General features: G+C 43.4%; 1 protein-coding gene across 2 annotated transcripts in view; it reads left to right on the top strand.

Moving 5' to 3' along the window:
* PPFIA2 (PTPRF interacting protein alpha 2) overlaps positions 1-5132 on the top strand; it is a 440428-nt gene extending 435296 nt beyond the window's left edge. For both annotated transcript variants that reach the window (XM_029597099.1, XM_029597100.1), the window contains one exon: positions 4067-5132. The gene's annotated coding sequence lies outside the window, so the exon portion shown is untranslated. The remainder of the gene's footprint in view (positions 1-4066) is intronic.
* Positions 5133-11603: the final 6471 nt, after the last annotated feature.

Below are 11603 nucleotides of genomic sequence, written 5' to 3' on the forward strand. Positions count from 1 at the left end.
TGGCAGGTTCTCCAAAAATAGCAAAGCAGAGATGGCCTGAGCGGGAAGCTCAGTCTTGAAGCGTGGGGTGGAAGCCTCAGAGATTTTGTTCAAAAGTCTCATTCAAAGTCCTTTGTTATTTAAGGATTCTTCATTTGGCTCTTGAAAGGACTTGATGTAAATGCATACAAGTACATTTTAAAAGGCCCGAGTGTGTAAGATTGGGGGGGTTACGCGTGTGGCTTGCGCCAGGCACATTTTACCAAGGGTCCAGCCACGAACGTAACCCCTGTTACGCGCTGAAGTGCTGGGCCCAAATAAAGGGGCAGGCCGGGATAGTGCCATTCAATGCTGTCCCAGGGAAGCGCGTGCTGGCAGCTGGCTGTTGCACAGAGATTAATTCTGCTCCAGAGGAGCAGTAAGTACGCAAAAAAAAACCAACCTGTGGAATAGTTAGAGTAGGTTTAGGGGTGGGGAGAAGGGAAGGGGGAGGAAGAGTAGGGTCAGGGTTAGAGAAGTCCCTCCCAGTCCACTCCTTAATTGGAGTGGACTGGGAGGGAACTGGGGACCGGCCAATCACGTTGCTGCGCGTAGGTTATAAAATTTCCCCCATGCGCACGCGAGTCACGGGCCACCCGCACATGCACGCGCGGATTTTAAAATCCGGTGTGCATGTGCGTAGGGCCATTGGATTTTATAATATGCGCGCGCATGTTATAAAATTGGCACGTCCATCTGCACCCACCGGGAACCGTGCACAGGTCTTAAAATCGACCCCATAGAATTCAAATGTTGTTGTTGTGATCGGATATTACTACAACCCACTGGCACAGGATAGATGGGTTTCCGATACTGCTGCTTCTTAACGGATACATCGCATGTAGATTTCACGTGGAGGACAACATATGCTGAAATCATTTGTCAAACTGAAATGGGCCTTTTGACTAGATACAATGTTTTCAAGGCCACAAAGTTCAGCAAGTTTTTGTCTGGTTTGTACTAGCTAAATTATAAGAGGAACACAGCTCTTGCTATATGACGGACATTAGCAAGTTTCTTCTCCTCGATGCACTCCCGTTGGAATTCACATTAAAACTCGTTACTCAACTTCCATTTTGTGTTGCTCAGCCTGTACTTTGGTTCACAGATGCACACACTCTTTTTTTTTTTAGGATAACTGGCTACTCCTTACATTTCTAACTATGAGGATAGCCAAGCACCGAAACAACTTAGCAAAGGAAGTGGTAGAATCTCCTTCATAGCAGGGTTTTAAGAACAGATGAAACAAATGGTTGTCTGAACTGGTTTTGGGTCAGTAGATTCTCCCTGGAGGGATGGTGTTATGGATCAGATAACCTCACAAGGTCCCATCTAACCCTATTTGTTTTTCTCTAGCCTTTGATCAAGTCCAATATGCGATATGTACAGGAAAAGCCAAATTAATTCTTACAGACAGGGCTGTAGGAAAAAGTGGACAAGATGGCTACCTCTTCCCTAGAGGGTCATCCAACTCCCGTTCGGAAGAGCCACACATAGGCCTGGTTTTCAGGAGATCCATAATGAATATGTATGAGATATTTGCATACAGTGGAAGCAGTGCATGCAAATCTATCTTATTCATATTCATTGTAGATATCCTGAAAACCAAGCCTGCTTGTGGCTCTTGAGGACCGAATTTTGTTAGCCCTGCTCATAGGCACCAGGCCTGGGCGGCTGGGAGCTATTACTTTCTGGCTGGTATTGCCACCCTAGTAGCAGTTTGAAGCTCGAGCTCTCGCACGGTTGCAATCATTAAAGGGAAATCAACCCTGGTGCAAAGGAACTTCAGAGGAAGGAAAATTTCCCCTCCCTCTGCAGGCTGGAAATTGGGACAGGCACTAAAAGCTCTGCTCAGTAGGCAGCAAATGGAGTTTTACTTCAGAAAGAACGACTGAATGATTGATAAAGACGTGCTGTACTCGAAAGTGACCAAACCGTTAAGAAAAAGAAACCTGACTCCATTACAAACAGCTGCAAGAAACAAGGAAGGTTTCAGGCCCTTTTACTAAGCATTTTTGCCCAAAGATACAAAATCGGAGAAAACCTTTAGTAGCTAAGCCGCTTAACATGATATTAAAATTAGAATTGATTGCACACACACACACAAAAATCGTAAACACATAAGAAAATGGAAAACAAAATTTTTCCAGCTGCATAGCCCTAGTTCCCATCTCTTCTACCGGCAGGAGGGGTCACAATCCGAATGCACATTTCAAGAGCTTATCCATGGCTTATGCTGGATTTGTGGCCATTACCAGACTCATAGCAAAACAAAAGCCTTGATCAATTACCTAAGAACGAGAAAAGCTCTTTCATTTTCAAAGGCTTTCCTATCATCAACTTGGCATGAAAAAAAACAAAACACAAATTATAAAGCCCTTTTTAAAAATAATATTTTTTAACCAGGAACTGAAAGTTAACTGAAAAAGGCCCTGTAACTTCAATGAACAGAGTGAAGTAGATTGTTGCTTTTCATGGTGCTAAAGATGGTATAATACAAAACCCTGTTAGGGGTGGCTCACCAAGCTATGTTGCAGCTCACAAGGGCAGCTGATATTTGGGAGGGAGAGCGCCAGAGAAATCAGCTGCAGGAGGGCCCCGGAACACCATGCGTGGAGCTCCTCTCCCGGCCGGGCAGGAGGCGAGGCTGCCGAGGGGAGCGGGGCAGTTGGTCCTATTTGCCCCCGCGCCTCCCCCGAAGCATGGTCCTGCTCACAAGTGACATTTTCTGAAGCTCGGTGTGTGTGATAGCACATACAAGAACTTCCAATACAACCTCACAAGGTTTGGTTACCCATATCCCCCCCCCCCCCCCCCCAGCTCTGGTACATTATCCCGAATTACAGTAAGTTGCACATAAGCTTGTTTCAGTCCCCGGAGAATTATGGGTTAAAACCCCCCTTTCAAATAAGATGGCTTCACCCCTGCTCAAAAATGGCATTTCTTCTGGTTTCAAATAATTGAAATTTGGCCCCTGATTTCTTATTTTCTTGCAGCTTTATAAGAGGGAAGGAAGAGGAGGACAAAGTTATTTAGCTCAGACACCCTTCTCCCCTCTACCCACACACCCACAAAACAGAAAAATGTCTTCCATGATCCTTGCTTACCATTGTACTATAAACATGGGCAATGCTCTATCCTATCAACCATGTTATATAACCAACTTATTATATTATTATCTATGCTGTAAATTGCATGCAATATTTTTCAACCAGATTAACCATTCTGATCTGCTTTGAAGCGGCTGACCAGCCACAAAGAAATCCATTTTAAATGTGTAAGAAATATACATGCCGATTTCCACCTTCTACACAATCGTCAGGGACCTCCAACTTTGCAAAAATTTAAAGGCATGCAAAAAATAAAAATAGATGCCACAAAATAAATCTCTTCTTGACAGGGTCAAATATCCATTAAGCCAGACCAAGTATATTTGCAGTTTTGTTTTCTTACTCATTCTTCTATAGTTACGCTAATACAATTTATAACATAAAACAAAAATGTTTCATAATACAACTATACTAACCAATAAGAGTACAGTCAAACATCAGTGAAGAGCATTATCACAAAACACAACAATGGATAACAATACAAACTAATTAAAAGGAATCCTTTTTTTATTTTTATTTTTTTTACTTTGTTTTCTTCTTAGGTTGTGTTTTACATCCAGATTGCCTCTTTAATTCAAGGGCAGGGTCTATGCAACGAGAAGAAAAGGTCCCTTTGCTTTGTGGCTGGGATTGAAAACCAGTACAATATGGGGAGGGTAGGGTAGCCCCTTGCAACCTGAGCCTATTGAGGACCCAGTGATGTAACGACCATTGCCAAAGCAGTATGATTAAACCTCTTGTTAAAACTGAAAAATGACTGTCAACGCCAAATGCAGAAGCTGTAGAGCATTAATCCATATCCTGACAGCACTGACTGATAACTGTCCTGGCCATGACAACAGGGTGGAGAAAATCACCTGCCAAGATATAGCAAGTTAGCTAAAATGAATATTTAAAGGGCCCATTCTTTTGTTAACAATCTTCCAATTTCTCTCTAGATGTGATTGCCTATCTACTCTCTGCCAGAGGTGCTCTGCCAGCTGCCGGAAAAGGGGATGTGGGACTCTCCGCTCTGATCCCAAAGGGTCACAACAAGACAGGACAAATCAAAATTTCTAAAACTAAAATGTGAAATTCTTTTCCTGTGTTAAGTTATTGGTCAGTTAGTTTAATACTGTACAAGAGTAATAAGACGCTTGAGTCATTTTTAAAGAAACAAGCGGTGTGGTCATCGTGAGAAATGCAGTGGTGCACAACTGACGCTTTTTAAAAATGGAACATTTTTACGATACGTTCCATTTGTTTTATTGTAATATACTAGAGATTTACATATTTACTGTGTACGTATTTATTTTAAGAAGTGTAAATGGTTATAAATATGATTTTTTTTTTAAATAAAAACCTACATTACATGGAGCCTGTGTGCAAACACTCAGCAAACACCTTGTCAACGATGCTCTTTGTACCTCGCCATTCCACCATTTTTTTATTTTTTTTTTTTACAGTTTGTGCCGTGTAACAGTAATTATTATTACTATGTGTAGCAGAGTTCGCCGCGTCAACATGTTCCTCCTTAAAACAAAAGAAAGAGCTCGCTTTCAGCTAGAAACGGTTTAACCTGAGACGGGAGCCAAAATGGACCTCTTGGTGGGAAATGGGAATGTCAGACAATTTGTGGTAAAAGCACTGTGATGGCGCTCCTTTTACTGTTTACAAGAGTCAGTACCACCAATTACTGCAAACTAATTGGTTATATAAATCCCCCTACCCCTCCATTACCTGTGCATCACGAACCACCTTGCTTAAGGAAGAACATGTATTGTATTCTGAGACCACCTGATGTCAAGACAGTGTAACCCCCACTCCTCCCCCCCCCCCCCCCAAAAAAAAAGTCCTAGGACACACGCCTGTTCCTTTCTTCAATGTCACGGGCATTAGTTGAGCCCATGTTTACTGTTATATGCTTTTAGCCAAAATGGCCTTGTCAAGACTTTTCAGAGGAAATAACTGAAAGACAGAACAATTACTGTAGCCAGTAGTAAGTAAAAAAAAAAAAAAAAAAAATCAAAAACATTATTGAGCATTCGTTATCCACTGTGGCTTTACTTGGTGTGCAGTTGTTCATTCTTTGATCGTTTATATGAGAAGCTTCAACATAAAACCTATTTAATAATCTCATTAATCTATCTGCTGACTTTCGGCTCCTTTATCTTATCTGGAGGCCTGTCTTTGAGTTATTTCTTTTACCAGTTTGTTCTGCGATGTTTGCACGTTCACAAAACCCTTGCTTTGTTGTCTATTTTTCTTTTTTTTTTCCTTTTGTACGGATTTCCGTCAAAAGCTGAATAGTGACAAACGGTTTTTTCTTCCATTGTCAATAAAAGAAAAAAAAAAAATGTGAAGTGCTGCGTCCGTAATGTCTGTGAAACACGGTTGATGGAGCAACGCCAACAGGTAGGCTGAGCCACCCGAAATGTGACAAGCCTAGAAGAGCGAGGATGTTACTGAATACCAAGAGGTTTAACTTTGCATTGAGAACATGCAAAGTTAAAATCAAGTTTGCCACAAGGGGGAACACTATATTCGCTTATGCGTGTGTATCATCAGTCACTGCTGTGATCATGAAAGGAATCTTATATTCCCAATCAGTCTCAAGCTCAGGCGAAACCCTAAGGCTTCAGGGAGAAAACAGCCCTTGAAACCGTCTTGAAAAGATTCCGTTTTTATACCTGCGAGCAACCAAAATTTGGCGTGTCTAAAGCCGAGGGTTCAGAGCCGTAGCCAGGCTATTTGGCAGCCATGGCCAAGTAAAAAAGGGCGCCCTCAACCCGAACACAACACACGACCCAGGACACTCTGTTAAATGGGGCTTTCATTTTCATTTTGATCCAGCCGTTTCCTCCTGCCCCTATGGGCTTCCAGCTCAAATCGAAACCAATAACAGGGATCCTGGCGCCATAAGCCTACATTCAAAAACTGACCTGGAAACCCCAAGAAACCAGATTCTGCAAGCCATGCAGCACCAGAGAAAGAGAATCAGAAATACATTTCCTCCTGTATTGTGCAAAGAAAGTTATCCTGAGCTGCACATTCCCAAAGTCCACAGAGTCCATCCACTAAACTGAATATAAAATGCTTTTCTTCTACCCTTGCTGTCTGGGCTTTTATTTTCCTAATCACTTTGGTCCTCGTCTCTTTATACTGCGTTTCTCTTCTTGGTCTCCTAACTCCTTTACAGGATCTTCTGTTCATTTTCTGTTTCATCTCTCTCCTAGGCCTCTGTCTAATATTGATCTTTCCCTTTTCTTCTCCTTTTTCTTCCTTCTCTATCTCTGCCTCTCTGTTTAGATTTCATCCCCCTTCTCTCCTTCCAGTTCTCTGTGCCAATCCTACACCTCCCCAAATCTCCCCTCTATTGCCCCCTCTCAGTCCTCCATCTTCCCCTCAATGAGATGCTCCTTTTAACATCCCCAGCTCCCCTTGTCCTTCCCCTCAACAGCTGCAATCTTTCTTCTGCTCTTGAAACCCTTCATCTCCAAATCCTCTTCTTCCCCTCCCCCCATCGCTCATCTTCCATGGTCATTTTACAACCAATCCTACCTTCCACTCTTCCCTAGGGTATTAAGCACCCTAGGTGAACCTTACAGCCTTGCACCCACCTCCTCCCCATACATAATTCAAAGTTATGCATTTATAACAACAGATTTTACATGAGAAAGGACTTTCTAAGGTAAAAAAAAAAATCACTTATAGCACGTATATTATACATGTATTGCTGTAGTGCCAACCAGAAACCCGGAAAAAATAAATAAAAAAAGACACTTGGAGCCTATATGGTATTAGACCTATGGTAATGCATGTTGGGTGTTGGTTTGGCCCTGGGAAAGCTATGTACTGAACTGCAATTACAGTATTGTAAAACTCCCATATCAGCCAGCACTCAAACAGTAAATGTCCTACTTATGAAAAGGCAACACTGTAAATATTACACCAGGTCCTCACACACCAATATATTAGGAAAACAAAACAAGCCGGGCTGCTATAGGTCCCTACACAGAAAATACACACTAGCAGGATACTTTACTTCTGTCACATGTATAGAACATAGACAGTCCCTCACTAAATACAAAGTAAAGAGACCATAAATTATAGATAGAAATGTGCAAATACTGAACTGGAAACCGCAAAAAGCCAGACTCTATATGCAAAGCAACAAGGGAAAAACAGAAGCATTGCTATGCCTCATAAAATATCAAACAATAAAATAAATATAAAACAATCATAATAGTAAAACCATAGTAATAAAAAGAAATATTTCAAAACAGCATCAATAATTAAAAACTCATATAAAACTTTTCCATATGGCAATAAAATTTTTCAAAACAGCAAATACATTAAATAATTCCCAAGAATTATAACTAACAGGGATTAATAAATCTCCCGCCCGCCCCCCCCTTCCATACCTGGGAACTTTTGATTTAAAATTGTCATGGATTAGCTGGATGGTGGGGGGAGCTGTTCATTTCACACAAACGTTCTCCCCTCTCTTAACACACACATGCTCATTCATTTTCTCACTCACATGCTCAGTCATATGCACACATTCAAGCTTGTTCACTTTCACATGCTCAGTCATACATACACATGCTCATATGCTCAAAAATACACACACACACTCGTTCACCTTCACATACTTAATTATACACACACGTCCGTTTGCCCTTTCACATGCTCAGTCATATACACTTACACACTTGCTTGTGCTCTCTCACATGCTCTTACACACACAAACTCTTTGCTCTGTCTTTCATATGCTCAATTATACGTACTAGGGATGTAAATTCGTCCTGTTTCGGCCACCCCGAAAAACAAAGGAACTGTTAGCACACACTAACCCTGTTACTGCACTAACCCGAAATTTGGGTCAGCTAAAAAAAAAAAAAAAAAGAACCATGGGAAATACGACATTTTACATGGTTTCCCGATAACAAAGCTCGAAACGATCAGGCCATCAGATACACATCTCTAATACATACACATTATCATTTGCTTTCTCTCACACAATCGCATGCACATGCTTACTAACTCTCTCTCAAATGCACATACACACACATACTTATTCGATCAATCTCTCTCATATGCACAATTATGCACACGTTTTTCTTTTACATATACAATTATACACACACAAAGGCTCATTTGCTCTCACTCATGCTCAATTATACACAAAAATGCTTGCTTGCTTTCTCACATTGTCATATACAGACACACTCTGCTCTCACACATGCTCAATTAACTCTCACATGCTCAATTATATACACAAATGCTTGTTCGCTTTCTCACGTTCAACCATACACACGTTCCACGCTCTCATACATGCTCAATCATACACACACATGCACATTTACTCTCACATGTTCAGTCCTGCATACACACACACACTCTTTCGCTTGCTCTCACATGCTCACACACACATGCTCCTGTGATGTCTCTCTCATACACACATGATCAACCATACATACCCATATGCTCATTCACAAACACACTCTCACTCACACACATGCTCCTTCTGTCTTTCTCTTTCTCTTTGCAGGCATGCTTCTTCTGACTACAGGGGCAAAATGGGAGGCCTTTGGTGTTTGGTTTTTTTTGTCCGTGGGCCACGCCTTTCTTGTGCGGGGGAGGTGGAGGCCCATGTTACTTTATGGGATGGCTTTTCCCGCCTTCCAGGGATGGGAGGTGGATGCTGCTTTTGTTGCTCCATGGGCCGCACTCATTCTGACTGCAGAGGCGGGGTTGGGAAGCCGATGCAGCTCCAAGGGCAGTACCTCTTCAGGCTGTGGGGGCGGGGTAAGAGGCCGATGTTTTGTTTTCGCAGCTCACATTCTCCCTAAATGCAGGGGAGGAGGCTGACGCTACTTGGCAGTGGTGCTCCTGACTTCCGAGGCTGGGAGGCCGATGCTGCTTCTTGCAGTTCCCACGGGCCCCTCTGCACCTGACTGCACATGGGCAGGGAGTACCGTTGGTTATTTTTTTCTTGTCCCAATTTGGGGGCCGCTGCCGCTCCCCCCCCCCCTCCAAGCTTTAGAAGCTGGTACAGCATCTCTTCTCCCCCTGGCAGCTGAGCTCTTAAAGTGCCAAAACTATCAGTGGAGGGGAGCCAACGGAGTGTCTTATCAAATTATCAAATTTTAAAAATGATGGCGCCTATGGCCAAGGCCATATCGGCCATAGGCTAGCTACGGCTCTGTGAGGGTTACCAGTAATGAAAATATTATTGGGGTAAGCAGCAATCTGCCAGAACAGCTGCGCCTTCCAACAGGCTGCAGTTGCTCGCTAAACACCACGGAAAGTTCTAGTGCTATATAACCAGGGCACGTGCATCCCGTCGTCTATTCAAATTATACGGGAGTCTCACAGGGAAGAACTCGGCTACCATTCCCGGGCAGCAGGGTCTGAGGTTGACTGATGGGATTATTGGGATATGTATTTCCCAAGCAAGCTTCCTCTGCACTTCCAGAAACGAGGGAAAATAAGAGCACATATAATACAGAAAAAATGCCCAGCATAGATGGGTAATATAGTCCATGCTGGTTATCCGAGTGTGCTCTTCCTCTCCCATCACCATACTCTGCTGTTTAAACCTTCTTGGCAGTAGTCCTGGCAATCTTCCTTTACCCAGCGCTCGCTCGGCGTGGTACTGTGGGGCTGTAAAGGAGCATGTGCATGTGCTCTATTTGCCCCACCGAAGTCTCTGCCTCCATGCAGTTGCCCAGTTTAAAATTAAAAAAAAAAAAAAGTCGTCCCTTGCAGATGCATTTAGTTGAACTTTCCATTTGATTGAGTGAGGGCTAATGGAGCTTTAACTGTACACATCCAGCCCTCTCACTTCCTTCCCATCCCCTGCCCCAAATGGAAGCCACAGCACATTGGCGTAAGTTAGAAGCACATGTGGGCTAAAGCTTTACTGACATTGATACATTCAATACAATGCTGCTCAAGCAAAATACAACAGCTATTCCTAAAAAAAAATAACTTTACATATGGTCCCTCAGATTGAGGTGGACTGTATCTGAGACAGGACAAGGCAATGATGGCTACCTCTCAGGTTGCTGTACAGAGCCCAGTATCAGAACTTTCAGCCATCTCTATGGTTCCCAGTGAAGGAACTCCTCTCTCCTCGTGAAGTTGCTAAAGGGAGGGGCTCAGATCTTGAATGTAACATCCATGATGCCTATCTTCCTGGCAAAAAAAACATTTCCTCCCATCCCCCCACCAGGACAAGGATAACAATGTGCTTACTCTTGTTCATTCCCCAGTAGCTGTGACCTCTGGACCCTCCTAGCCCTTGCTTCCAATGGCTCTTGAAATGCTTTGATAGACGTGTTCAGTTGACGGACTCTTGTCAAGATAGGGAGGCCAGGGTTCAAATCCCCCTGCTGCTCCTTGGGAAGGTCACTTTACCCTCCATGGCCTCTTGTACAAACTTAAATTGTGAGCTCTCTGGGGAGAGAGAAATAACGACAGTACCTGAATGTAATCCGCTCTGAAGTGCCAAAAAGCGGAATATAAAAATTTGATACATTTAAAAAAATTAGATAAATGTAGTGAAGATCCTTTTACGTCCAACGCAGTCAGAACCAGGCATGGGATCTAGAGATGTGATTTGGCCAAACCTTTCGGTTCGGCCTTCATTATTGGCCTGTCGCGGGAAATTTCGTTTTCCCGCAGTTTGGGCCGATTTTATTTCGGCTGCTCCCAAAACGAACACTGAAACCACCCCAACCTTCACATTTAATTAATTACAAGCCCCCCAGCCTCCCAAGATGAAAGTCCCTGGTGGTCCAGCGGGGTCCCGGGAGCTATCTCCCCCTCTCAGGCCGTCGGCTGCCAGTAATCAAAATGGCGCCGATGGCCCTTTGCCCTTACCATGTGACAGGGGCCGACCAATGGCACCGATAGCCCCTGTCACATGGTAAGGGCAAAGGGCCATCGGCGCCATTTTGATTACTGGCAGCCGACGGCCTGAGAGGGGGAGATAGCTCCCGGGACCCCGCTGGACCACCAGGGACTTTCGGTAAGTCTGGGGGGGGGGGGGTCGGGCAAGTTTTGGGGGGGGGGGGGGGGGGGGGGTTGCAATTAATTGAATTTGAAGGGCTGGGGTGGGTTTGGGTTTTGTTTTGTTTTTAATGTGCCCTTTCTCCCACCCCCCAAAAAAAACCCAATAAGAAAACCACATGAAATTTTGTGGGTTTTCCTATCGTTTTGTCAGCCCCCCCGAAACACAACAAAATAGGAAATAAAGATGATATGTCCTATTTCGTTGCAAACGAATGCACATCCCTGGGATCTGGAACAATAAGCCTTCAATGCAGAACTAGGAATGTGCAGGGAACATTTTTTTTTTTTTCATTTTGGGATGTTTTTGCCCCCAGGGTATCATTTCATTTAATATTCATTTTGCTTCTGTAGACTGCAAAAACAATAAATACTATAACAAATAACTATTCGAGGATCCTGAGTGCCTCGTTGGCT

The sequence above is a fragment of the Rhinatrema bivittatum genome, chromosome 4 (genome assembly GCF_901001135.1).
Source record: "Rhinatrema bivittatum chromosome 4, aRhiBiv1.1, whole genome shotgun sequence".
Taxonomy (NCBI): Eukaryota; Metazoa; Chordata; class Amphibia; order Gymnophiona; family Rhinatrematidae; genus Rhinatrema; species Rhinatrema bivittatum.